This window comes from Leptopilina boulardi, unplaced genomic scaffold (genome assembly GCF_019393585.1).
Source record: "Leptopilina boulardi isolate dan_hultmark-lab unplaced genomic scaffold, ZJU_Lbou_2.1 LbouV2_330, whole genome shotgun sequence".
Classification (NCBI taxonomy): Eukaryota; Metazoa; Arthropoda; class Insecta; order Hymenoptera; family Figitidae; genus Leptopilina; species Leptopilina boulardi.
Genome location: NW_026137897.1, coordinates 3,759,591 through 3,785,625, shown reverse-complemented (window position 1 = coordinate 3,785,625; position 26,035 = coordinate 3,759,591). Strand labels below are relative to the sequence as shown.

The 26,035-nt window shown below is 29.1% G+C and overlaps 1 protein-coding gene across 1 annotated transcript in view; it reads right to left on the bottom strand.

The window, feature by feature from the left end:
• The window catches only part of LOC127285259 (E3 ubiquitin-protein ligase MIB1), a 490,224-nt gene that overhangs the window by 51,387 nt on the left and 412,802 nt on the right, over positions 1-26,035 (bottom strand). The gene's annotated exons all lie outside the window — the stretch shown is intronic.

The following is a 26,035-nucleotide window of genomic DNA, read 5'->3' as shown; positions in this document are numbered from 1 at the left end:
CGTATCTGATAAACTTTGCGAATGCGAAACATGTCTGACTTTTGGTCAAGTTTTAGTAATTTTTTTTTTGTATGTTGGTTTGAGAGTTGGTTCGATAAATCTATCTATGAAACTAAGATACAGAAGACGATGGTGTGCTACTGCTTTGCCAGTTTCTACACGTAAGCGAAACGTCAGCTTTTCTCTGGAGAGTCACGGGTGTCGGAAGTGAAGGCGTCCAATCGCCTCCTCTTTACCCACCTCAACATCAATCGTCTCTCAATAACATTTTTCCCTTACTTTCAATTAGATCGCATTTTCATTTTTATCAATTTATCCGCCTATTTGCGGAAATCGATCATTTATTCACTATATCATATTTATTTATTTACTTTCAACGATTTGAAGATTTTCCACATCTCTCTTGAACAATTTTAAGTCTCATCAAATGGTGCTTTTAGAAAATCATAGGATATTTTTAAATTCATAAAAATTATAGTCAACTGCAATTTTTCAGAAAATCCTAGCTGGTCCTTTTTCCGAGATATCGCTAAAAATGTAATTTTTAATAAAAAAAAACGTAGAAGAATTAACGAAATCTTTATTATTGTCGATCTGTGGTCTTGTCGATTTTTTACGATATTTAAATTTTCTAAATGGAATTTCGGATTTGATAATTTTATTCCGCGATCCACAAGAGTGTACATGTCACTTATTTTATATTTTAAACAGTGTTTTGATTGAAAAATTTATGTAGCAAATAACAAACATTCAAATAAAGTAAGAATTCTTTCTAATAAAATTCTAACTAAAATTTAACCAACTTTCCATGTAATAAAATTCTTATATGACAAAATTTTGACTGAGTCGAATTTTCAAATAACAGAATTTTTCTTTCAACGAAACTTTATTTGTCAGAATTTTTTTTTGTTGCTAATTGTCATTTGATAAAAATTTTAAAAACAACGAAACTCGATTTGACCGAAATTCCGTTTTAGCGGGAATTTTAAAAATGAATCAATCACAATTTTTCTTGACAATTTCTGAATGATTAATTTTAAAATTCGCGCCAAAACTTTTCTGTCGGCTATTTATTCGGTCATTTGCAAATTTCGGTCAAATGAAAATTCGGTGATTTGATAATTATCTCCAATGACAATTCGTATAAATAAAACTTCCGACAAATAAAAATTCTACTTTGTAAAAATTTTATTAAATGAAAATTCTGCTAAATAATAATTCGTTTAAATAGAAAAACTCTTTATTGAAAATTCTGTCATATAGAAATTATATTAAATGTGAATTTAGTTAAGTCAAAAATTCTGTTAAGATAATATTTTGTTAAATGATAAATAGATTAAAAAAAACATTAGTAAATTCAAACTTTTGTATTATGAAAATTTTGCTAAATAAAATTTCTGTTAAATAGAAATTATATTAAATAAGAATTTGGTGAACTAGAAATATTTTGTATAAAAGTGTGACTTAATAAAAATAAGGAGAAAATTTTTGGATTTTGTTTTACAATATAATGTAAATATTATATACTCACATACAAGTAAGGAAATAGAAGATTTTAATTAATATTCGTCAAATTCACCGAGAAGAAAAACATTGGACTCTTACCTGAAACAAAAGAAATAATAATTAATTCATTACTCGCAGTTATTATAACAATTAATAACAATAACAATTCCTTAAAATTATTATAAAATCACTGAATTTTCATTTAACCGAAATTGTAAAATGGCCGAACAAAAATATTCGACAGAAAAGTTTTGTCCTGAATTTTAAAATTCCCATCAAAAAATTTAAATAAAAAAAACTAAACTAAATTGAATTTAGTTAAAAATAAAAATTATGTTAAGTTAATATTCGGCTAAATAAAAATTAAAATAAAGAACAATTATCTTAATTAAAAATTCTCTATTATGGAAATTTTGATGAATATAAATATATAATAAATTATGAATTCAGTAAAATAAAAATTCCTAAATATGAAAATTCAATTCAATAAAAATTTTCTACTTTATAAAATTCGGTAGCATGGAAATTCGAGCACATTACTTCAATAATTTAAAATAATACAAACTATTTTAGTCACTTGGAATTTTTGTTATTTTAAATATTAGTTTTTGAAGAAAAAAAAATATTCCTTCAATTAAAAGAAATTTAATAATTTTAAAAATTGTATTTTTATTTAAAAAATACTTTTGAATGGTAGAAAATAAATCGCACATAATGTCGAATCGGAGACAATTTGAAATTCTACACAAGCGACTGAGCGCAATGAAATAGAAATCTGTTTGTATCTCTTTACCCACTGGTTCATAAAGCAAGCAATAGAGCGCAGTAATGAAGTAATTTTCTAGAGAATTTGCCTCAAAAATTGAATTATTAGTATATTTTCAAAGAGGAAATATATTTAAATTGAAATTTCAAAATATCAACAATTTTTCAAAATTTCTGAAATATATTCTATTTTATAAATTTTTGAATTTTTAGGCAACAACAATTTTTCTTTAGTATTAAATCAGAAACTATATACAATAAAAATAAAACAAATAATAAAACTGGAAAATTAATTTTTTCTAATTTACAATTAATCAGGAAATTTGTTTCTTTTTTGTATATATATATATATATATGGAAATATCTTTCTAGACAGTAGAATTATTGTTTGAGTATAATATGTATGTACCTATAACATAAATATGTATGACACATGTGGACCTTCACCAGAAAAGGAACCATCTGGTCGTTATTGAGTTATGAGTATATTCACATTTTACGGAGCAAACGAACAGAACAAAACTTTCTACATTCAAATTTATATATTTAACAGAAACAATATTACTTCTATATTTGAAAATATAATAAAATAATATAAAAAAATTTTTTTCCTGTCAAAAAATAAAAATTCGGCTAAATAAAATTTTTTGAAATTCTAATTTTAGACATTATTCACCCCTAATAACACAAGATATCTTGGGATATATTGATAATATCTCGCAGATATCCTAGGGATGTCCTGTGGATATCAAAAGGATCTCTTAAGTATATCCAAAAAATCGACGGTTTGGATATCCCATGGATATCTGAGGATATCCACATGATATCTTCTGGATATCTCTATAGACTTTCATAAATGTCCTCCAGATATCCCATAGATATCGTCAGGATATCCCACAGATATTTTCAGGATATTCTCAGTATATCTTCTGAATGTCAAGAAGATATTCTCAGGATACTGTTTTTAAAGTCATTATGAGACTACGAGTGAGAATATTCTGTGAATTAAATTTTATATAAATAAAATAAAATGCAACTTGTTTTTCGAGAAAGTTGTTTAATTTGAAAAATTATTAACTAATTTTTTTCTCATTCGTGATTAATTCCTTTATTCATATGCTTAATATTGTCAGAAAATAAATTGGCTTTAAACAATATAAATTCTTCCCCGCAAATAACGAATAACTATTAATATTAATTATACATTAAGTGCATGAGTTTATTTAAAAACTTTGAAAAATGCGTTTCAAATCTTCATTTTAAATAAATTAGAAGCTCATAAGACTTTTCTTTTTATTATATTATTATTCATTATATTAGCTTAACAATTTTAACCTTTAAAAATATATGTTGAGATATTAAATATCCCGTGAATATCCTAAGAATATCCCACGGACATCCTGAGGATATCCTGGGATATAATATCCAATAGATATTCTGTGGATGTCTTAGGGATATCCTGTGGATATCCTATGGATGCCCTGTTGATGTCCCACAGACCGGCGGTTTGAATATCCTAGGGATATCCCAAGATATCCTGGGGACCATTCTAGGATATCGACCATTGATATGGATATCCTAGGGATATACTTTTGTTATGAGGGATGCGTCTCGTTTAATAATATTAAAAAATAATCAAAGTAAAAACGAGGGATATAAAATCGAAGTAATAAATTAATTTTCATCTTCCTTATATAGTTTAAAGTAATTATATACGTAAATATTGAAAACGATTTGAAGGGAAATAAAATTTTATACGGCAGAAACAAAGTTGAGAAAAACATAAAAGGCAAAGTTTAACAGACTTTGGAAAGAAGACGATTCTTTTGAAATGGGCATCGCGTTAAGTATGCAATCCAATGTAATATATCGGCAGAGTTTGGTGCAAGGGCGGCGATATTGTCGAGACTGTGCGGGGTATGTTCTTGGATTTGAGAAAGGGATGTGGTGGGTGGCAAGAGAATAAAGAGGTTCGCAAGACCGTAAGAATCTCTTGGCTTTGAGCCATCTAATACTACTCGGTATTCCCTGCTTTTGAAAGGAGCACCCACTCTCATTCGTATTGCCGATTTGACACCGTTCGGCAAGCGGCTTTCTGGCCTGGCTGACCACCAAGAGCACTCATCCCCTCACCACTCTTCCATTCTCCACCTACTCCTTAGCATTCGAAATTCGAAGCACTTGCAAGACGACAGTTGCTCTCTCTCTCTCTCTCCCCCCCTACTCGAGAGAAAATTCATCATTACTTTTTGAATCTTTTCCAAACTCATTAATACCCTTCGTCAATAATTTCATTATTCTTCTTTCTATTGTATACAAAATTACCCCCGACACTAAAATTTCATTGAAATTAAGTATCTACTTGCTATATTGGAAAGGAGGTTCACTTTTTTGGATTCAAATAATAGAAATTTATATAGAAAACTACTAAATCCTATAATAAATGTCAAAGGTATAAAAAGGCTTGAATTGAAAAGAATAAAAAATACCTGATATTCAATAAAACTGTGAATTTATTAATTCTATTTATTTTGGGAAATTTCCTCTTTTTTCAATACTCTCAAAATGGATGTAATTTAGAAAAATTTAATTCATTTCTATAAATGTAACTTGTATTCTATTAATTGAAAATATTTCGTAAATTATGAATTCCGTTGAAGAGAAAACATTCATTTCTTCAATCCCAAATAATTTCTACCGAAATAGGCGACGTTGAATAGTTTCTATTCCAAAAGTGGAAGTAGTTTAATACGTCTTTAATTTTTTTCAATGCCATACGGTAAAAAACTCTGCTTTTCTGCATTATCGACATATGATAAAAGTTTAATTCTGTTTATGAAATTCATTTCAATTTTTTAATCTTATTTAACTTTGAATTTTTGAAAACTGACTTCAGATTCGCAATCAGCGACCCCAAAAACCCCCGAGAACAAGTTTCAAGCGAATTGCATTAGGTTTTCAAAAAGTCATACGCCATATTGGATCCGCCATTTTTAATTTTTGAAAACTGACTTCAGATTCGCAATCAGCGACCCCAAAAACCTTTGAGTAATAAGTTTCAAGCGAATTGCATCAGATTTTCAGAAAGTCGTCCGCCATTTTGAATTTTTAAAAACTGACTTCAGATTCGTAATCAGCGACCCCAAAAACCCCCGAGTAACTAGTTTCAAGCGAATTGCATTAAGTTTTCAAAAAGTCGTCCGCCATATTGGATCCGCCATTTTGAATTTTTAAAAACTGACTTTAGATTCGTAATCAGCGACCCCAAAAATCTTTATAGGTGTGATCATCTGTATTTTTGAATGGAATGAAAAATGTGTGCCGCAAAGGGGTTAAAACATTTTCATCAAAAATTCTATAAAATTTAATTATTTTCTAAAATTTTTAAAAATCTTAAAAAATTAAAATTATTGAAAATTTAAAATTTTTTGAAATTCACTTATTTGAAACACTTTTAATTATATCTTTTTCAAAATTCAATTATTTATAATTATTTTTTTTAAATTCAATTATTTAAAAAAGTTTCAAAAAAAAATTTAAAAAATTTTTAATTATCAGAAATTAAAAAATACTAAAACAATTCGAAATGGCAAAAATTTATTTCAATTTAAAATCTTTTGAAATTCAATTATTGAAAAAAAATTAAATTAAACTAAAAACTATACCGAAATCTTAAATTCAAATAATTTGCTTATATCAGATTAAAAAAAAAATTAGAAATGGAATATAAAGAATTTTTTTTATAAATCTGACATACTAAATTAAAATACATACACATATGTATTTTATATACAAATAAATAAATAAATAAATCTTAAAAATTTGTCTTCATTCGACTGTAAAATATTTGAAATAAATTTTCTTGATATATAATATTGAATTTTCATTTATCACAATTTTAAAAAAATATAATTCACATTTGATAGAAAAGAACAAAATTCAAAAATGTCAGGGAAAAACACAAAACATTGTCTGGATGTCAGGGTAATGTCAAGGAAAATTATAATGAAATTATAATGTTGCGGCTTAATATCGATCCGAGGCCTGGATTTAAATAATATTCTAATTGAATTCAATTTTTATTAATTCTTCCTCCTTTCTCTCTATTTAAAATTTCGCACCGATTTCAAATTAAATCCGATTAGATCAGTTCGAAAATTATAGCAAAACAGTCGAAAAATTATCCGCAGTCATAGCAATTAGTCCAAATGAAAAAATAAATAGGAGATCAAATTAAAAAATTATATTAAATTAACCTACTTTTGAGAATTATTTAAAACTGACAATGAGAGTAGTTACAATTAAAGAAATATAATTGAATAAAATGTCAAGGAATAATAATGTTATATATATGTTGGAAATATAAACGCCCGAAGCATTTATTAAAACAGTAAATTAATGAAAATGACATTTGTATGCAATGAGAACAGTGGGTCTTGTTATATTGTAGGTAAATGTGCGCTCTTACGAGTGATATGCAAATTTTCGAAATTTGTTGCCTTAATGTTCATCAAACAACTAAGAATATCACTAAGAAGCGCGCGACAAAGACGCTTAAGTAGATGCATGAATTGCAGCCAAAGTCATCAAAGTTGGCTGTGTATAACAGAGCTACGTTCAAGAGCATCTCTTCTATAACGAACCATGTCGAGTTAACTCTCTAAATTGTACAATCTAACAAGGACTAAAGAAATAAGATGCATGACAACTATGTGATAATGTTTCTTACTGCTCTTGAAATAGCCATAGGAATTTATATTTACTCAATTTTTCATAATAAAGCTAATTTATTATTCAAATTTCAATTTTATTGTAAATTAAATTCTAATTTTTTGTACCTCGTACACTATTCAATAATATTTAATAAATACTCAGATAAATCTGGATTATATTCAAATTATTTTTTATGCAAATAATTGTTTCGATAATGACGTCAGTGTACTAATCAGTGTTTTAGATTGACCCACATAACTAACATCACAACTAATGCATTTCAATTTGTAAACTACATTGTATGTTTCAAATTTATTTAATTTATCATGAATTACTTTGAATTACTTTAATTACTATGAATTACTTTGAATTATCTGAAGTGTCGTAAATTATCATGAATTACTTTGAATTGCTTTGAATTACTATGAATTATCTTTTTTAAGTTGAAGTATATGAATTATCTCGAATTATCTGAAGTATGGTGAATTACATTGAATAATTTTGAATTACTTTGAACTACTTTGAATTTATTTTTAATTACTATAAATTATCTTAAATTAACTTGAAGTACATGAATTACTTTGAATTACTATGAATTATCCTAAATTATCTGAAGTGTTGTAAATTATCATGAATTAACTGAAGTATCGTGAATAAATATGAATTGCTTTGAATTGACTTGAAGTATATGAATTATCCTGAATTGTCTGAAATACCGTGAATAAATATAAATTATCCTGAATTATCTGAAGTATTGCAAATTATCATAAATTATTTTGAATTACTTTAAATTATTTTGAATTACTTAAAATTACTTTGAATTACTTTGAATTATCTTAAACTAACATGAAGTATATGAATTATCTGAAGTGTCGTGAAATACATTGAATTATTTTGAATTATTTTGAATTATTTTCAATTACTTTAAATTATTTTGAATTACTATAAATTTTCTTGAATTAATTCAAAGTATAAGAATTATCCTGAATTAACTGAAGTATCGTGAATAAATATGAATTATGCTGAATTATCTGAAGTATTGTACATTATCATGAATTATTTTCAATTACTTTAAATTATTTTGAATTACTTTAAATTACTTTGAATTACTTTGAATTATCTTAAATTAACATGAAGTATATGAATTATCTGAAGTGTCGTGAAATACATTGAATTATTTTGAATTATTTTGAATTATTTTGAATTACTATGAATTATCTTGAATTAATTCAAGGTATATGAATTATCCTGAATTAACTGAAGTATCGTGAATAAATATGAATTATCCTGAATTATCTGAAGTATTGTAAATTATCATGAATTATTTTGAATTACTTTAAATTATTTTGAATTACTATGAATTATCTTGAATTAATTCAAAGTATATGAATTATCCTGAATTAATTGAAGTATCGTGATTTACCATAAATTACTTTGAATTACTATGAATTATTCTGAATTAACTCAAAGTATAATCTTAAATTTACATGAAGTATATGAATTATCTGAAGTGTCGTGAAATTTATTGAATTATCTTGAATTAAATTAAAGTATATGAATTAACTGAAGTATCGTGAATAAATATGGATTGATTTGAATTATCTTGAATTGACTTGAAGTATATGAATTATCCTGAATTATCTGAAGTATCGTGAATTATCATGAATTATTTGGAAATATGAAGTAGGTGTACACCAAAGTTTTTAGTTGTGTCTTTCTCTTATATTTATTTTTTTAATGATTACCTCTGACCTTGGTAATTTAAGATTTTGAGCGTAGACCCAAGTAGAAATATCCGTAGCTCGCCGTAATTAAACACCGGCATGGTACTGATCCAATACTGGCTGTCGGTATTGACTTTCAGTACTGGCAGTGTACTGACTAATACACCGAATCAGTACTATGTCGGAGGTAAAAAAATATTAAAACCAGTACTGGCAGTACACTGTCATTCACACCGAATCAGTACTATGTCGGTGATAAAAAACATTAAATGAAAAAGTCTTTAAATTATTCCAATAGGTAGAAAACGATGATTTTTTATTTAAAAAAATGTGTATTAATTTCTTTCGAATACTTTCCCTCAAAATTTTGGATGTAATTGTAATGTATTATTATATACCTATATAAAATATATTTATGTTTTTTTAGTTATTTTAGTACTCATTGAAATATGTGCATTAAGTTATTTATCATGCATACAATAACAATAAGTTGAGAATTTTTTTCTAATAGTTTTAAAAATAAAGCAAATGTAATTTTTTCACTGTAATTTTTAAATATTATTAATAATTAAATATTAAATTTAAAAAATTTTTTACCATTCATATTTTACAGTCGTCTTTTATTAACTTATTTTTAATTATGTAATTCATCAATCATTTTTGTCTGTTTTAATATTATTTACGGTAAAAATAATTTATTAAAAATATTTAACTGAAATTGATATCCAGTTTTATTTCATTAAATCTTTGTAAAAATTGAAAAACTTTTGTGAGTTTAAAAAATTTAAGAATAAATTCATTTTATTTTCGTGATCAATAGATAATACAAACTTTGAAATCAAAACTTTTGTATTAGGTGAACTACTTCAAGTCAGCACTTCAAGCCAGCGCGGCTGTGCGGTATGCGTATCTGACTTGCGTTCTAAGGGTTTAGGGTTCGATCCCCCATGCGTGCGAGATTTTTCGTTCTTAGTTTTAAGTGTTATAAGTACAATATTTGTTCATGTGTAATATCAATTATTAAATAATTATTAAATTAAGTATAAGTGCAAAGTAAAAAAAATTAAATATTATGAATTTAAAAAAATAAAAAAATTTACAACACAAATTATTTTTTGTAAAATAATTTATTAAAAATAAAATAATTTAATTAATATAAATGATAATTATTATTTTAATTATTTATTGTTAATAATATTTTATATATTCTAAATAACATTAACTATTATTGGCTTCACATTACCTGTTCGTGGTAAAAATGGGAGTAATAAGCTAATAAGGATGAAATTTGCATTGGAAAGCGTGTTTTAGCATTTTGTAAAAAAGTGAGATTTTAAGTCCGGATGAGTACTTTGCCAGTATTATGCCAGTATTATTCTAGTACTACGTTAGTACTGGTGAGCGGGACAAAATCAGTACTGGACAGCGTTACCAGCCAGGGTTGGTCCACTACTGGCCCAGTACGGCAGTCAGTACTATTATACTGACTGGCAGTGTTGGGTCAGTACTATGCCAGTGGCACATTTCTACTTGGGGATGTGCATCACTAACTAATTGTAAATTAGTAATTATCTGAAAAAGTGAAATGCTCAAAGTTTCTTTTTAATAATACGTTCTTCGTTTTTAATTAAAAAATTTTTTAACAAATTTATGGTACACCAATGGACTCAACTTTTTTTGCTGATATTGTTATGAATGATTTGGAATGTGAGTGTCTTGATATTTTAAAAACTTAATATAATTGTGTACCACTTTTTTTATTACAGATATGTTGACGACACTATCCTTATGTTCTGACAAAGATTAAGTAGATTTAATTGTGTTATTAACTCCTATAATAACAATTTACAATTCACTCACGAACTCCAAATTAATAATCAAATAAATTTTTTTGATACAACATCATGTATCGAAAATTATAAAATTATTCATAATTGGTAAAGTTTACCTTTCTTTCTTTTTTGACAAATAAATTAAGTTACGTTTAAATAAAATAAAATAATCTAAGACATATCTTAGACTATGTTTCGATAATTAATTTTTGATTTTAATAAAAATTTTGTTGAAAATAAATTATTATTTTAAATAAAATGCCTTATTTAATCAATTTAATCTTGTTTATTAAATAAAGAACCAGACCCTCTTATTGAAAGTTGAGGCTGAATTATTCCAAATGTGTTAATTATTTTTTGTTGTCATTTTATTTACTTATTTTTCTGGTACATTAAATGTCCAATCATTTTTTTTGTCAATCTTCTTTTCTATTACCGAGTTAGTTTAATTTAATTATAGTAAATTTAATCAAAAAAATGATTTAGCGTCCTTGTAATTATTTTATTCACTATTGTAATTAAATTTAATTATTAAATAATTATTTTAACAATTAGAACTTTTTATACGTTTTTACCAACCTTCATACATATAATTTGCATTTAATTACATCGACTTTATTTTCACGTATAAAATTTTGAGACCCTCTTCATAAAATTTGAACGAGATCGCTCTTTTTTTAAAGATCATTCGTTACCTAGCGACTCGGGAGATTTGACCGGTGTTTCATCTATGACATCGTAAAATCGTATTTCATTGCCGGAAAAGAAGATTTAGCAAAAAGAAAAAAAAGGAAGAAGAACTGCTAGTTCGTTTTCTCTCGCTATATAACACAAGTGGGCAGAGGTCTTAAAGTAAAAAAAAATGGAATGGGCAAATGTGAAAATGGCTCGAGGAATATATTTTTTGAAGGCAACAATTCGACAATCCCAGTTCACTTGAAGGGATATGTGTGTAAAGTATTCAACATTTTCAGTGCTTCCCGGTTCTATTAGGGGGGTCTGTCTAGGTAGACGTACGGTATGGAAAAGAGAGGGGAGGGAAGGATTTTCACTATTTTCGCAGTGTATGTGTGTGTGTGTCTGTATTTTGATATGGACGACTCTCTTGATCTCTCTTGATGGATTCACCTCCCCTTTAACAGCCAACTCTACGAACCGACGAATCTATTCCGTTTTATTGCTCTCCCAATACATACATTTTTATTCAAATTGATTTGCCACGATTGCTATGGTAAAATCGGTAAAAGAAAAAAAAACGAAGAGGGGACCCAAATCGGAATAAAGAGAGGGTGCTTGTAAGCGCCTTCAATCTCTTCATGTCTCATAAAACCAAGCTGAAAATCCTTCTTCTTGGCTCTATTTTCCCCACTGAAACGAATATTCAAGGGATGGTCAAAAAATCTAATGGGATCTTAATTTGGAAACTTTTAAACAAAAAAATAATAATAAATTTGTGATTTAATTTATACAAAAAAAATAAAAATTGAGATTTTTTATTAAAAAAAAGAAATATATGTCATATGTAGTAATTGTGATCTGGATGGTAAGCTCACGAAGTGACCGGACTCGATTGAACGACAACGATTGAAACTCTACTCCATGCTAGAGAGAGGAAGGTGTCGAGTGCATTTCTCAAGACATGACGTGAATGGTGGAACGAAGAGGGTCGACTGCCTTGACTTTAAAAAATAAGACAAAGGCCTGCCAATCTAAAGGCTGATTCGGAAGGGCGATCACGCGCGGCAACCCGTCCAACTTTGCCGGCTAATCAGAAAAATCTACACTTTTTCCCTCCTCGCTCCTCTTCCATCATCAACTATATACACTGTCCAACTCATCCTTGAGGATGCAGCAATTCTCTGCTACTACTGCTGCTTCCAACATTTTTTCCCTTACAATATAAAAGTCTCATTGATGACATCGGCACAGCAAAAAAAATGTTGGCCTTATTTAAACTCAAATTGCGCAATGCAATTTACGACCTAGAAATTGATCTAATTTTGAGATTATCAGGTTTTATTCATAAACACATTTTTTAATTTTTTCCTCTATTAGATCTTCTTTCTTATTAATTGTAGAATCGTTACTTAAAATATGAATCATTTCGGAAATAGAACGTTTTTTATAATTTTTTTCATGATCAAGTATCAAGTATACTTCCTTTTTTTTAACACGTGTGGTATTCCTCCAAAACAAATTTTAATTCAGTTTTGACTTGATGCTCGCATCGAAATGACGAAAATTGTCGCGTATCTATAATTTTTGTAGTGTTTTACTTTTCAATTTTTAACGGTAATTTTAAAAATGGATTCTAACATTGACTAGTTGCAATGTAATATTATTTTTAAATATTCAGGTATTATTATTATTTAGTTTTTTAATTTATGTGTTTAATTTTATGTATTTATTAATTTGGTGTTTTGTTTAATAAATTAGCCTAAAGAAGATGGTAAACCAAACCATCGAAACGTCGCAACTTGACAAAATAACAAATCTGTTTTATGTGTTTTCTTTACCTTCCATTGATCTAATTTTACTTCTTATCAAAATATACACTTGGAAGGGAATTTCTCATTCATATTTAAAATTTTTAAATTATATAAAGTTTATATTCAAAAGTACTTCAAAAACACAGTATTAAGTAAATATAACAATGCGTTTTATTAAATTCGTGACATAATAATGCAAACATGAAATGAACCATATCAGGCTCATTTTGAACAATGTGAAGTTTGTTAATAACTCAATTTGATACCGGAGGGTTGATTACGTAACTTGTCCCGGATCCGAGTTCCAAATTCTGCATCCTACATTTCACATTCCATAACTCGTCAATCAGGATCCAAATCCCTACATCCTACTATTCCAGATTTCATTGATTCGAATTTTACAATGATGTTTTCCAAATAAATAATCCTAATTGCGAGATTCAGAATGTGGAATACGCAGTGTCAGCAAGTGTATTTTGTATCCAATATTTTGGATTTGGAATGTAGGAACCGGATTCAGAGTTGCTGGGGATTTATTTGTCGATAAAATAAAATATATTTGCACGCGGATGCCAATTAATTTATTATTTAAAATTAATAAAAAACTACGGGAGGGAAGTTGGTGAATACGGAATTAATTCCAGAATGTGGGATTCAAAAAAAGTTACTTGTTATTCTAAAAAAGAAGTCCGGGTGTTTTCTGTAAAGACTCGCAAGCAAGTCATGGAACACTGACATTCACGCATAAACCATTACCGTCAACGTTAACCACAAAGGGAAAATTGCATTTTGAGCGGATTTACGCACACCGCGGAGAATGGATAATATTAGACAATCCTCTTGAATTTTCCCCCGTCTTTAGCCGCCCTCCCTCAACCCTCCCACCAGAGAGTGGAAATTTGGCTAAGACTTAAGGTCGGTCCAAGTGTGCATTGGTCCTAGGAAGGTGGATCCAATTATCTCTATATTGGTTGAGTCAAGCAAAGCACATTGCGTCACTGGGAATATCTGTAGCTGAACGTGGTGTGATTATAGGTAAAGCGATTTAGAGGATAACGACGTAGGAACACGCCTCACGAGTCGAGGCGCACCGGTCGGCCATTAACGTCATTTACGAAGACTTGGCAATTTCATGAAATCCCAATTCTCTCCTCTGGGAAACGACGCTATGTCGCGCAAAACTTATCCGATATATGTGATAACGGAGAGAGTACAGATATCACCGCTATCCTTTATTGTTTCACTATATTTCATCGTTGAAAATCAACTCGACAACTCTTTTGTTAGATTCTCTCTTTTATGGATTTTCGAATTTTAACAAATGTGATTTAATTTACAAAAAAAAAAAATTCTTTCAACTTAATAGAGAAAATTTTATTGACAGTTTCTGAATGTAATGTAATGTGAATTAGGAAAAAGAGAGTGTCGTTTCCGACAAATGGTGATATTTTCACTGAGTAATAGTATTTGACTTGGTGGTCTTTTGGAAGAAAATATGATTAGGATGACGATAGCGGTAACGAGATTATCCTAGAAGCGAGGCGAGACGAGACGCAGCTACTGGCATGCATCCACAGTGCACAACCAAGCATCCGTAGTTCAGTCGACCAGTCGTTGGACCGTGACTACGATAATACCTTCGGTGATCCTAATGGCAGGATAACAGGTCTACCTCCAACCCCAAGGCTAATTTAAAACGCAGTCGATCGTTATTGGTTTAACATCTACGTGGACATTCATGCCGTTACGAGTTCTGTCCTTTGCGAGCCATTTTCCCGATACTAGATTCCCTTAGGGAAACCGATGGATTATCTTTTTTAAACACCATGGAAAATTCGCTATTTAAGGACCATTGGATATTATCCAACTCTTTACAGCGTCACATTATTTCATTAATACATTATACTATGCAAAGGGGGTGTCAAATTACTTATTTCTTTTCTCACTATAAAATTCAAAATTTGTAATGCTACAAACGCAAGTTTGCGTAAGTTCATCAGTTCAATTTAAATTCTAAAATACATCACTTCTACAAAAAGTTCAATTCAACATTTCAAACTCTCAATTTGTCAGTCAAGTTCAAAAAGTTCAACAACATCAAAACTACTTCTACAATTTTCCAAGATTCAAAATTATACAATTCTCAAAAATTAAAACTTCTACAAGTTCTCTCAAAATAAAATTCAAAATTAAACACAATTACCAATTCCGAAGAATAATTTCATGAAAAATGTATAAATATTTATTTTATTTTCATATTTAATAGAATCCAATTAAAATCATTCCCGAGTTATTGGATGAGAATCCAGACTTAAAAATTAAATTAATACAATAATTATAATGAAAGTTTCTCCTTTAATTATTTTTATTGTATAAAATTACTAATGTTACGTAACGTAGCAGTATCAATGGATTTTTGTAAAACATTTGAAATAAATTTTGACAGATTATAAATTGGGTTTCCATTAAAAGATTTAATTGATCTCATTGGAATGTTTTTTTTGGAAGTCCATAAAATCTTGAAGCAGTGCCATTAGTGCAATTTCAAAATTTACAATAACCATTGAAATCTTTTCTTTTAAAAATTTAAAAATCTGGGATCCGAATTTAGTTTTTCACAACAGAATAAAAAAATGTTTTAAACAAAAAAACATTTAAACCCTTTTAATTTCATTTTTTCGAATCATTTTTACAACAACTTTTATTGTTTTACGAATGAAATGCTCCATATTTGTAGAATTAAAATGATGGAAATAAAGATGAAAGAATATTATTGGTATATGTGTATAAAAAGTTTTTAAAAACGTATCTCTGTAGAGCATAGTTTTTTATTAAATTTCTCCCCTTCGTAAATATTGGATGAAAAAGAAACTTTATATTTCCAATTTCTTACAAAGTTTGAAATCTAATATCGAGCTTTAACCAGGAAGTAGAAGTATGGGAAGCCACTGTTACTGGTTAGCTCTCTCTCTCACTCTCTCGATGTCTCGCGCCATTGAGCGCGAACTCAACTGCTGGTTCGCTGATTTTAATGTGTGCCCGTCCTGCACCGCATCGAATTTTGCTACGCATCGATAATGACGTACCGTGTGCAAAATCAATTAAATCAATTAGCGGTTCAGCAGTAGACAACGATTCAAAACCGCGCTACTGTGTGTGCCCGGCTTCGAAACCTATCCAAAATGTCTACATCGATGTAACCCCTGACCAACGCGCTTGCATTGCAATGTCATGTATTTCACAGTGTCTCACTAGCAAACTAGAACCCACTGTGATGATACGATCAATATCTGCAATATTTATTCGCATCACTTCTCATCAAAGAATTCATAGTTATATATATCATTAAAATGGAATTTAATTATATTCCGTCAATTTCTCTCATTTTACCAAATTCTATTTTATGTATTGTAACGCGGCATGTAAAATGTTATGAATTATAAAAATTGTTTTCTTATAATACTTACTTTATTTTCTTTAAATAATCAAATTCATGTATTAACAAACCAAGTTGCCAAAGTCGTCAGATTAATAGTCGATCTATAATAAATAAATTCGATTCTGATTTGTCCTTTCGTTCTGTTATGAAAACTCTCGCGAGGCATTAAGGATTATCGCCGGGTCACTATCTATCATTGAAATTAGAAGTCATCAAGGGAAGAATTTCCTGGTTGTATATATTTGGATGAGAGTCCCGAATATTTTATAATTTTTAGGACGAGGCGTCTTCGTCAAATGGGCGGTGAGTCCCCAGTTATATATTATTATGAGTCGTTTTCCTTCTGAATTAAACTCATTATTATTTAAAAATAATAATAATAATTAATAAAATCAACTTGAATCTTGTTATTTGGCCTTCTGCTCCTTTTTTAAATATCAAACTTGAAGTGATTATTAATAAATAGTGTAACTGTTATAAATTTTGTTTAATTAATAATGTTTATCCTTATCCCCCCTCTTCGCGGTGTATTGTTACTGTAAAGTAACAATGAAATTCCAAAGCTGGTTTCAGTTTTTCCTAAGTAGAATAATAAAATTTACTTGTCGGGTTATTTAACTATTTTTCTTGGTTTAGTTATTTTTCATAAAACATTTCAGAAAAAAGTTTTCAAAAATGTTTCCAAAATTATGGTATAATAAAATATTTTTTGTTTATTTTCAAGAGCAAAATTAGAATAAAGATTTTAAGAGATAATGAAAATGAATGACAATTGTGTTATGGAAAGAGGATGTGCAGCAAATTAAACAAAGCAATATAGTAGGATAGTGAAGGAAACGTATCTAAAATTTACGATCAAGTTTTCGTGCAAGAGGGATAAAGTTGACGATGTACAAAAGGAATGGTACAAAAGGAAAACAAGATGTATAAAAGCATATACATAGGAAATGGAGAAAGCCATATTTGGGTTAATCCACAGTAGCACAAGATCGCAGATAGGGTGAATAATGAATATAGGAGTCTGTTGCAACTCTATGGGTTGTTGAGAGATTACACGGATTACTTTATAGATAGTTAATGGAAACTTTGAGGTTTATTCGCTTGTATCTAGAAGCAATTTCAATTAAGACCAAGCTTAGTCTCGCTATTGCAATAGTATTATATGATAGTTAAGCCTCTACTAAAGCGAATTTTCAAAGCAAAGTGTGAGGTTTATCGTATCCTGCAAAAAGATTTAGACATGACACTTAAGTCAATATTTTTTTGGAAAAAATTTTATTTTTATATTAAAGTAAAGAGTATTAACACTTCGGGTTAAAATTCCAGACTGCTTCCAGCCTAATCCGGAATTAGACTATTATGGCAGAGGTCTGCATCTGTAAATACAGTATTGTAAACGCAATTTATTATTCTCAACTCTAATGGGGAAACATTCAGGAAAGCAAGGATCAGCGATCGATGCTGCTTACCATATCACTGTAACCTAATGTGTGACACCGCGTTATTCTGCACAGTGGAATTTGGGTATGCGCGTGTGAATTCCGTAATTCAAACTGAGGCGACTGTTGCGACTACTGTTCAAGAAGATAATACATATGTGTATACGTATTCCTATATGTACCTTTACGAGTAAACACAACCGTCAAAACATAATGATTTGCAGCACTAGGATATTACGTGATACCTTATTCCTCGACTTGATTTAATTATTGACATCAAGTAAACGAGATGCGCATAAATTCTGGTTTTCACTGAATCAGCATTAAATTCGATTTTAAAAAACTCATCTTAATTGTCATTCATTGATTTCCTAATTGATTCGAATAGTAGGACTAATGGCTGGTCCGAGACTGCTAGACCTTTCTCTTACCACCTGGCATATTATCTATGGTAGTAAATAGACAAAAATCAGAATTTGGTTGCTGACTGATCATCTTAATTCCGTCAGAAGTGTGGATTCTCAAATATGTAAAATTAATTAATAAAGAATTTGAATTTTAATAACAGAAAAATTTTATATAGAAAGATTTAGGTAAAAATAGAAAATAAAAGTAGATTTCTGTGTGAGGAGAATTGGGTGATGCACCTTGGGAGGGTTTAACAACGTTACGTAATTGTGCTTAGATGGAGACATGTGCAATTGTGCACAAAGGTGGGTCTAAGGTGGCAGTTGTTTGGCGTACCAGCAGGACGTGGTGGCACGTACTAGACCTGTGTCTATATTCCTACATTCTACATCCTACAAATTACAACCTACAGTTGCAGTAGTGTAATCCCTTCCTTCAACTGCAGAAGCTCCCAACCTCCAAACTCACCCTCGATACTCCTATATACACATACTCTCGGCACTCGCCCAAAGATATGCGGGGGGTTTACTGTCTGGTCGCCTGATGTTACTGGCACCACTCTCTCTCACTCTCTACACATTTCATTCGATTCGATTTGATGCGACTCGGCCAAAACCACTTCTACATTTGAAAAACTGCTTACGATTACCAATCATAGATTGAACTTGTAATTGAAAACTAAAAGTTCGATCATTAATTTCTGAAATTTCTCTCTTCGAGAGTTCTGATTCAATTTCACCTTATTCATTGCGGTTTCTGTTTTAGAAAAATTTTTCATTTCATGTCAGCATTTTTCTGAAGGATTTATAAATAAAAAAGAAAATTTGATTTCAATTTGTAACAAAAAAAAAAAAAAAGAATGGAATGGGAAATTGTCAAGATAGTTAAGAATAATGAACATAAAGTTTGTGAAATTAGTTTTGAGATATATATACTTGGAATTTAGTTGATAACGCGTGAAGACGTTCGAAAATGTGCCGAACGTTATCCACACATATATATACACACACATATCTCTCCTGCTAAATCGATCGTCCTACTTCCCCAGGTCGCGCAGCCTATGGCATGCCGAGCGATTTCTCTCTCATGCGACGTTTGATTTTATGTGCTTTCCTCGTCATCGAGTCGACGGGTTGCATTTACACTTGGCAAATAAATCATTCTCTCGCGCCACCAGCGTGAACGCATGGATTTACAGACGTGCACGCATACAAACCAACACTATCGTTTGATCCATACCCTCTTCTCTCTCCATCCTTATCCATGTATATATATATATATATACATATCTATCCTTATCTTTCTCTCTATGGATAAATACCCGCCAGCAATCTCTATAGATAATATAGATGTCAACGACCAAGCGATGAAAGGTTGATTGTTGGCTATTTCTCCGAATTAGGTGAAACTACCTCAAACTAAATCCTAGTTTTCAAGGTTTACCATTTTTTGCAAAACTTTTAATTTTAAACAATGTTTAATTATAAATTTCAATATACATTGATTTTTATTAAAAGATAGAATCATGTAGAGAGGAAGAGCGATTTTATGTAAAACTGATTCAACATCGCATAATTTTAGGATCTCTGCGTTACCGACGATCTCGTATCGATTTTCGATCGCGGATATTGTACTGAATATTGATTAATCTGATTAACACCGAGAAAAGAAACCGATGTTCTGCTACGCTTTCGAGTATGACTCGTTGTTAATTTAATTCTCATTCTCATCCTGGTGTTCGTAGAGTACAGTCAGTTATTCTAATATTCGTAAAATAATTAAGTTCCACAGCTAATTATTGGTAAAAATTTAATAATTTAATTTTCGGGTTATTTAACTGTATTCTTCTGATTATTTTTTGCAAAATAGTCTTTAAAAAAAAAATTAAAAGTGAAGATAACGAGTGTTTTGATTAAATAATAAATTGTATTAATTAATTAAATAAATAATAATAATAATGTTAATATATAAAAATCAATGAATTCTGTAAAAATTCTTAAATAAATTTAAAAACTAATTATAGAAGGTAAAAGCTATTAAATTTTAATATGCAAATGCGTTTAATAAAAAGTTAATCAACTTTTCTCTCTTATTTAAAGTAATATCCATAAAGCGATAAATAATGAATTTCCCAATTTGATCGTTGAGTCAGCACCATCAAAAGTGAGTGCATGGAGTAATGAAGTTTTCTTGAGGAAGAAGCCCCCCCAGAATAAATTATTAAATAGTGAAGCCACGCATGGAAGACGTATGACACAGTTAAGAAGCTCATAAAATAAATGAAGGTAGTTTGGATATGTTGGGTATACGGGGAAGAGAGTGAACACAAATGAAAATAAAGGGCCGCTATCGTTCACTTAACTCTTACCAGAGAGGAATTCCTTTACTAGAAGAATGAAAATTTTTACCTAAACGATCCTCACATTTTTGTCCATTTCTTTTCTTCTTCAAACATTGACTTATTTGATAAACGTTAAAACTTGTTTCAAACAACAACTGCATTATTCCACGCATACCAAAAAAGGCAGAAATCATTCAAACAAGAATTTAAAGAAGATTGAGCGAGAACATAAAAACATAAACCATCCCTGGTAATATTCCCTTTTTATGGCATTTTATCCTCTTTATGCTCTCTTCTATATTTTCTTTTGCATATTGCTTATTGTCTTATTTTATATACCATAAAGCACAAACTTGAATAAACAATTAAGAAAAATATTATTATAAAACAAGGGTGGAAAATTATTAAATTTTATTGAAAAATGAGAATTCGTTTTACAGTGTCATTAATTATTCCAGCTGTGTTTCAAATGATCCTCTCATTTTTATGATTTTTCACAATTTTTAATCTCTTTTATGAACATATCTTCTGTATCATTTACTCCCTTCGGCCTATTTTCTCTCATTTTTTTTTAAATACCAATTTTTTTCCCTCTTTATGCAATTCTACCTCTCATCCAATCATTTTTGTCCTATATTATCTTTTATACGTACTAGATTTAATTTTTTATCGCATTTATCTTTTTTAATTTTTTTTTGCAATCTTCCCGTCAGAACCATTACATTATCATATCATTCTATAAATTCGCGTTTTACTCTAGAAAATGTTTAACCACTGATAAAATTAATGCCACACGAGAAAAACACATTAAAGGGAGGAAAAAAAATTCATTGGACATTTTTCCAATACAACTTGAAATGAACAACTTGTTTTTCAAGAAATTTTCCACAAAAAACCTATTATGCACTTAAACACTTTAGAGGTGATACTTAATTCACATGGAGGAATAATATTATGCATCATAAAATACATAACGAGAGACGAATAATTGCATTTATTTTAGAAACAAAAATTTTATAGGATAATTATTTAAATCTATTTTAATTATCTCAAAGAAAAATTGAGATATCCTAATTATTATTGTGAAATATCATTGATTTTATTCATTAATTCGATTATCGATATGATTAATTTCTCGAAAAAATTAATTAATTGGGACATGATCGATAATATTGTATTGGATGAGTAGAAAATAGTGTTATGTCAGAAAAACGTAACGTTTACAGTTAATGTAATGAATGTTGAAATACGAAATATGTCTTTATTGTTATTGTCATATTTAAAACTAAAAATTTCTATTTCTTACTTATTATTTTTTCATTTTCAACTATATGTGTATTATATAAATTTATTATTATATTATTTGTCTACGTTTTCAATATTGTTTGTTTATTTTCAGAATTTAAGTGAATATAATTGAGAAGGAATTTTCTTTGAAATATGTATTACAATGAGGATTGTAAACTCAAGTTTTTCTACGTTTTATAACTTAAATTATCAAAACGTGACAAACACAAAATTTCAAATCATTTATTGCTATAATTTCTTAAAATAAGAATTCATCGATCGAGACAATTGCCATCTTGATAGCATCTGTACTTTAGGTGCTTACGAGATTGTCCGCGCGTGTTAATTTTTCGTAATTTAATAACATAAAAGTTTGAACGAATCATAAAATTTATTTATTAATTCTAAATGTATAATTTTGTATATATACATAATTTATAACAATATTTTGTGTTCGTTGACTTCCAAGAAAAATTTAAGAAATTCCCAACACCAAATTCGTCAAAATGCAACATGTAATTGACCATAATTAAATACATCTTTGCGTAGATCAAGTCAATCATCTCAAAAGTTTGCTTATCAAATTAGTGAACAGATAATTTCAATTAAATATCACAATAACAAAGAAAAAGAATAGGGGAATAGTGTCAGGGTTGGACACAGTTTTGGTTTTTTGTTTATAAATATTTTGTTTAGATAAATTCAGTCAATTGTGGTGTATGGGTGAAAAGATCTGCAAAAGAGGAACACTTTTGCTGTGTTAAAAAAGTTATAAACATTTAAAAAAAAAATCTAGTCAGGGTTGGACTTTTCAGTCAGGGTTGGACACTTTTTGAAAATCGAAACGCATTATTGGTAAAAACGTAAAATAACATTTGTAATGTTTTTTATTCTTATTTTTTCATGTTTATGTTTACTTATTGTTTACAAATTGTAAAGCTTCATGGGTTTACAAAAGGAATGAACTCAATCTACAAAAAATAACGCTTTATTGTTCCAAATAACTCAATTAAATGATGAACAAAATTTATACAATTTAAGTATTATTTTTCTAATATCTTTGGCACAATTTTGCACTGAAATATCAATAAAATAAAATTTATTTATATATTTATTTATAAATTGTGTCAAATTCATAATTAAGATGGGTGTCCAACCCTAACTAGAAGCATCATTTTCGAATTGTGCTAACCATAACCAGACATGTGTCGCGATTCGATTTTTCACTTTTTTTCTTCTTAAATTATGTACTCCACAATACATTCAATAAGCTTACCTTGCCGAATTCTTGCTTTTTTTACACATTTCTTAGGTTTATTCACAAGTCAAACAAAACTTTTTTTGTCTCTTCGATTGCACTGAAGTCACAGGAGACGCTAATTTAATTCTCCAAAAATGTAATGCCACAAAAAGATAGGTTACACTACTAGAAGATTCGTCACGTACGCACGTAAGTGGCGCTAGTGTTCTTATTTAAAAAAAGCAAAGTGTCCAACCCTGACACTGTAATCATTGACAATTAGTTATAAATTATCACTCAATTTTTTCTCGCAAAAAAAAATTATCATGTATACTGAAATTACTATAACAATTAATTACAAACTATCACTCTCAATTTTTTCTCACCTAAAAAATTACCATGAATACTGAAAACACTGTAATTACTAACAATTAATTACAAACTAAATTCTTCATTTTTTTTCACCACAAAATATTATCCTGAATACTAAAAACACTATAATCACTCACAATGAATAAGAAACTGACACAAAAATGCACAACTTTTTCAATAGTGCTATCATGTGCCTACCGTCACCAAATGCACAGACTCATTTCCTCTGTCATGTTTATTCTATTTATGCACCTTCATTTCTATAAATGTTTCAATTAAAATTAATGTTATTTAAATACAATGACCTTCAAAAAATATAATTTATACATATGTTGTATAAATTTATTTCTTTTTATCTTTCGTGATTTAATATAACCAGGAAAATATAATTGAATCAACAATTAACGTGATATGAACAAACAATTTATAAGTTTATTTATATTTTTAATGGATTTACATCTTTATTTGTAAAATATTTATTTTAAAAAATGTTAGTTTTCTGTTATTTATTGCTTCATGCAAAAAATTAATTTTTTAAAAAATATTAAATTTTATTTTCAAATTAGAAAAATTAAGAATGTGCAAAATAATCAATAAAGAAAAGTGTCTACACTTGAAGTTAGCTGCAAGTATCTGATGAAAGTATGTCGTCAGTTTTGACCAATCACAATTCATAATTTTGAATTCCACTAATAAGGATAGGTGTCTACACTCGTTTTTAAGATAGGTGGATTACCGTCTACCTGAAATTACCTTTTCCATCAGATATGTTCTGATACCCAAAATCGTCAACGTAAAAATGGATACACCCTTATTTTTCTATGAATTGTAAGTCCCTCACCTGTCTTTTTGAATTCTCCCTCCTTTTCATTTTTTCCTCAAACTTTTCATCCCAACATCAAAACTAAATTTGGAGAGTCGCGTACTATCCAAATAATTAACACTCTAAACTCAAAGCAATTTGTCTCGGCTCCAATCAATGTAACAATTTATGTGTAAAATAAATTATAATATTTGTTAAAATCTATCAACGGAGTCAACATTCACTTAACAAGCACCGTCCACAATCTCCTTATTGCGCGCTATGTTATAATTAAAAATCATAAGCATACTACAATGAATATAAAATAAAGATATTCATTTTAATTAGATTTTTGAGTCTAGACTTTCGTCAACAACTCGGGAAACATTCAAATTGGTTATGCTTTATGATTTGCATGAATTTAAAGGAATAACAAAGATTAAAATGCACTAAATACACTAAAATATTTTCCAAAGGTAAATAAAAAAAATGATGATAGGGATGAAAAAACTATCGAGCGCAAATAATTTCTCATGAAGTCTTTCGGAATTAGTAGTATGACAAGTAATACAGTTGAGAGAAGAAAGATAATTAATATACAATAAAATCCCTTATTTTTTCAATTTATTTATAATTGATGAATATCGTTGAATACTCGTTTAAATCGGAAACTAGGAACCTTGATATAAATTTGAATGATATCTTAAACTAGAACTTGAATTAATTTAATTACTGGAACTTGACGATAGAACTTGTAAGAATTTGAATAACTGACTAAGAACTGGAGAAAGAATTAATATTTGAATGACTTTGAATTAGAAGGAAGAACTTGTAATTAGAACTCGAATAAGAACTAGAACTTGAGAAGAATTGGAACTAAAAGCTGACTTTTTCTTCAGTCTCTAGTTTTTATATTCTTGTCCCTTCTTAAATTTTAAATTGGGTGCTTTGGCAATAAATATTTTTAAGAGTGAAAGAAAAGGAGATTGGAAAATATTAGTGATTTGATCTATTGAAAAAGAAAAGAGGAAAAAATTGTCAAGTAAAATATGTCTGGGTCCTTCAGACCCAGTCTTTCTGATGGATGACTTTGTGGACGTATCTTGAGATTAAGATGTCTTGAAAAGAGGGGATTCTAAAGTTCAACCAATTTCTAATAGATGAAACCAAAATTCACTTTTTGAACCAATTTACAAAAATACATAATTTTTTAAAATTAAATTATGTCTTTTTAACTTTAAAATATTATAATTTTTGTTTACAACAGTGTTTCAGATTCGCAGTGTAATTTTGTAAATCCATTTTTTACAGTACAGGAAAAGAAGTTTGCGCCAAGAGGACCGAGAAGTCGATTCGTCGAAGTGAGAAGGACCAAAGGAGAGGAGGTGGTTTGATAGAGGTCCAGGAGGTCGAAGGTTATAAGAGAGTAAGGGGGATAGATAGATAGAGAAAGGAAGAGGAAATACAAAAGAGAGGGGAAGGTTACGGTACAGAAGCTAGGCTCGTGCCAATAGTTTCTCGTCGAGTATCACTAATGTGGTCCTCCGTCCAGTTGGAAGGAAATTACATTGGGTCGTAGCTTCCAACATGCATATATACGTTGCGAGAGGGGAATGCTAACCCATTCTGGCTATCAATTATCTCAAATAGCGCGAGTTAAACCAACCCATTCTCCCAT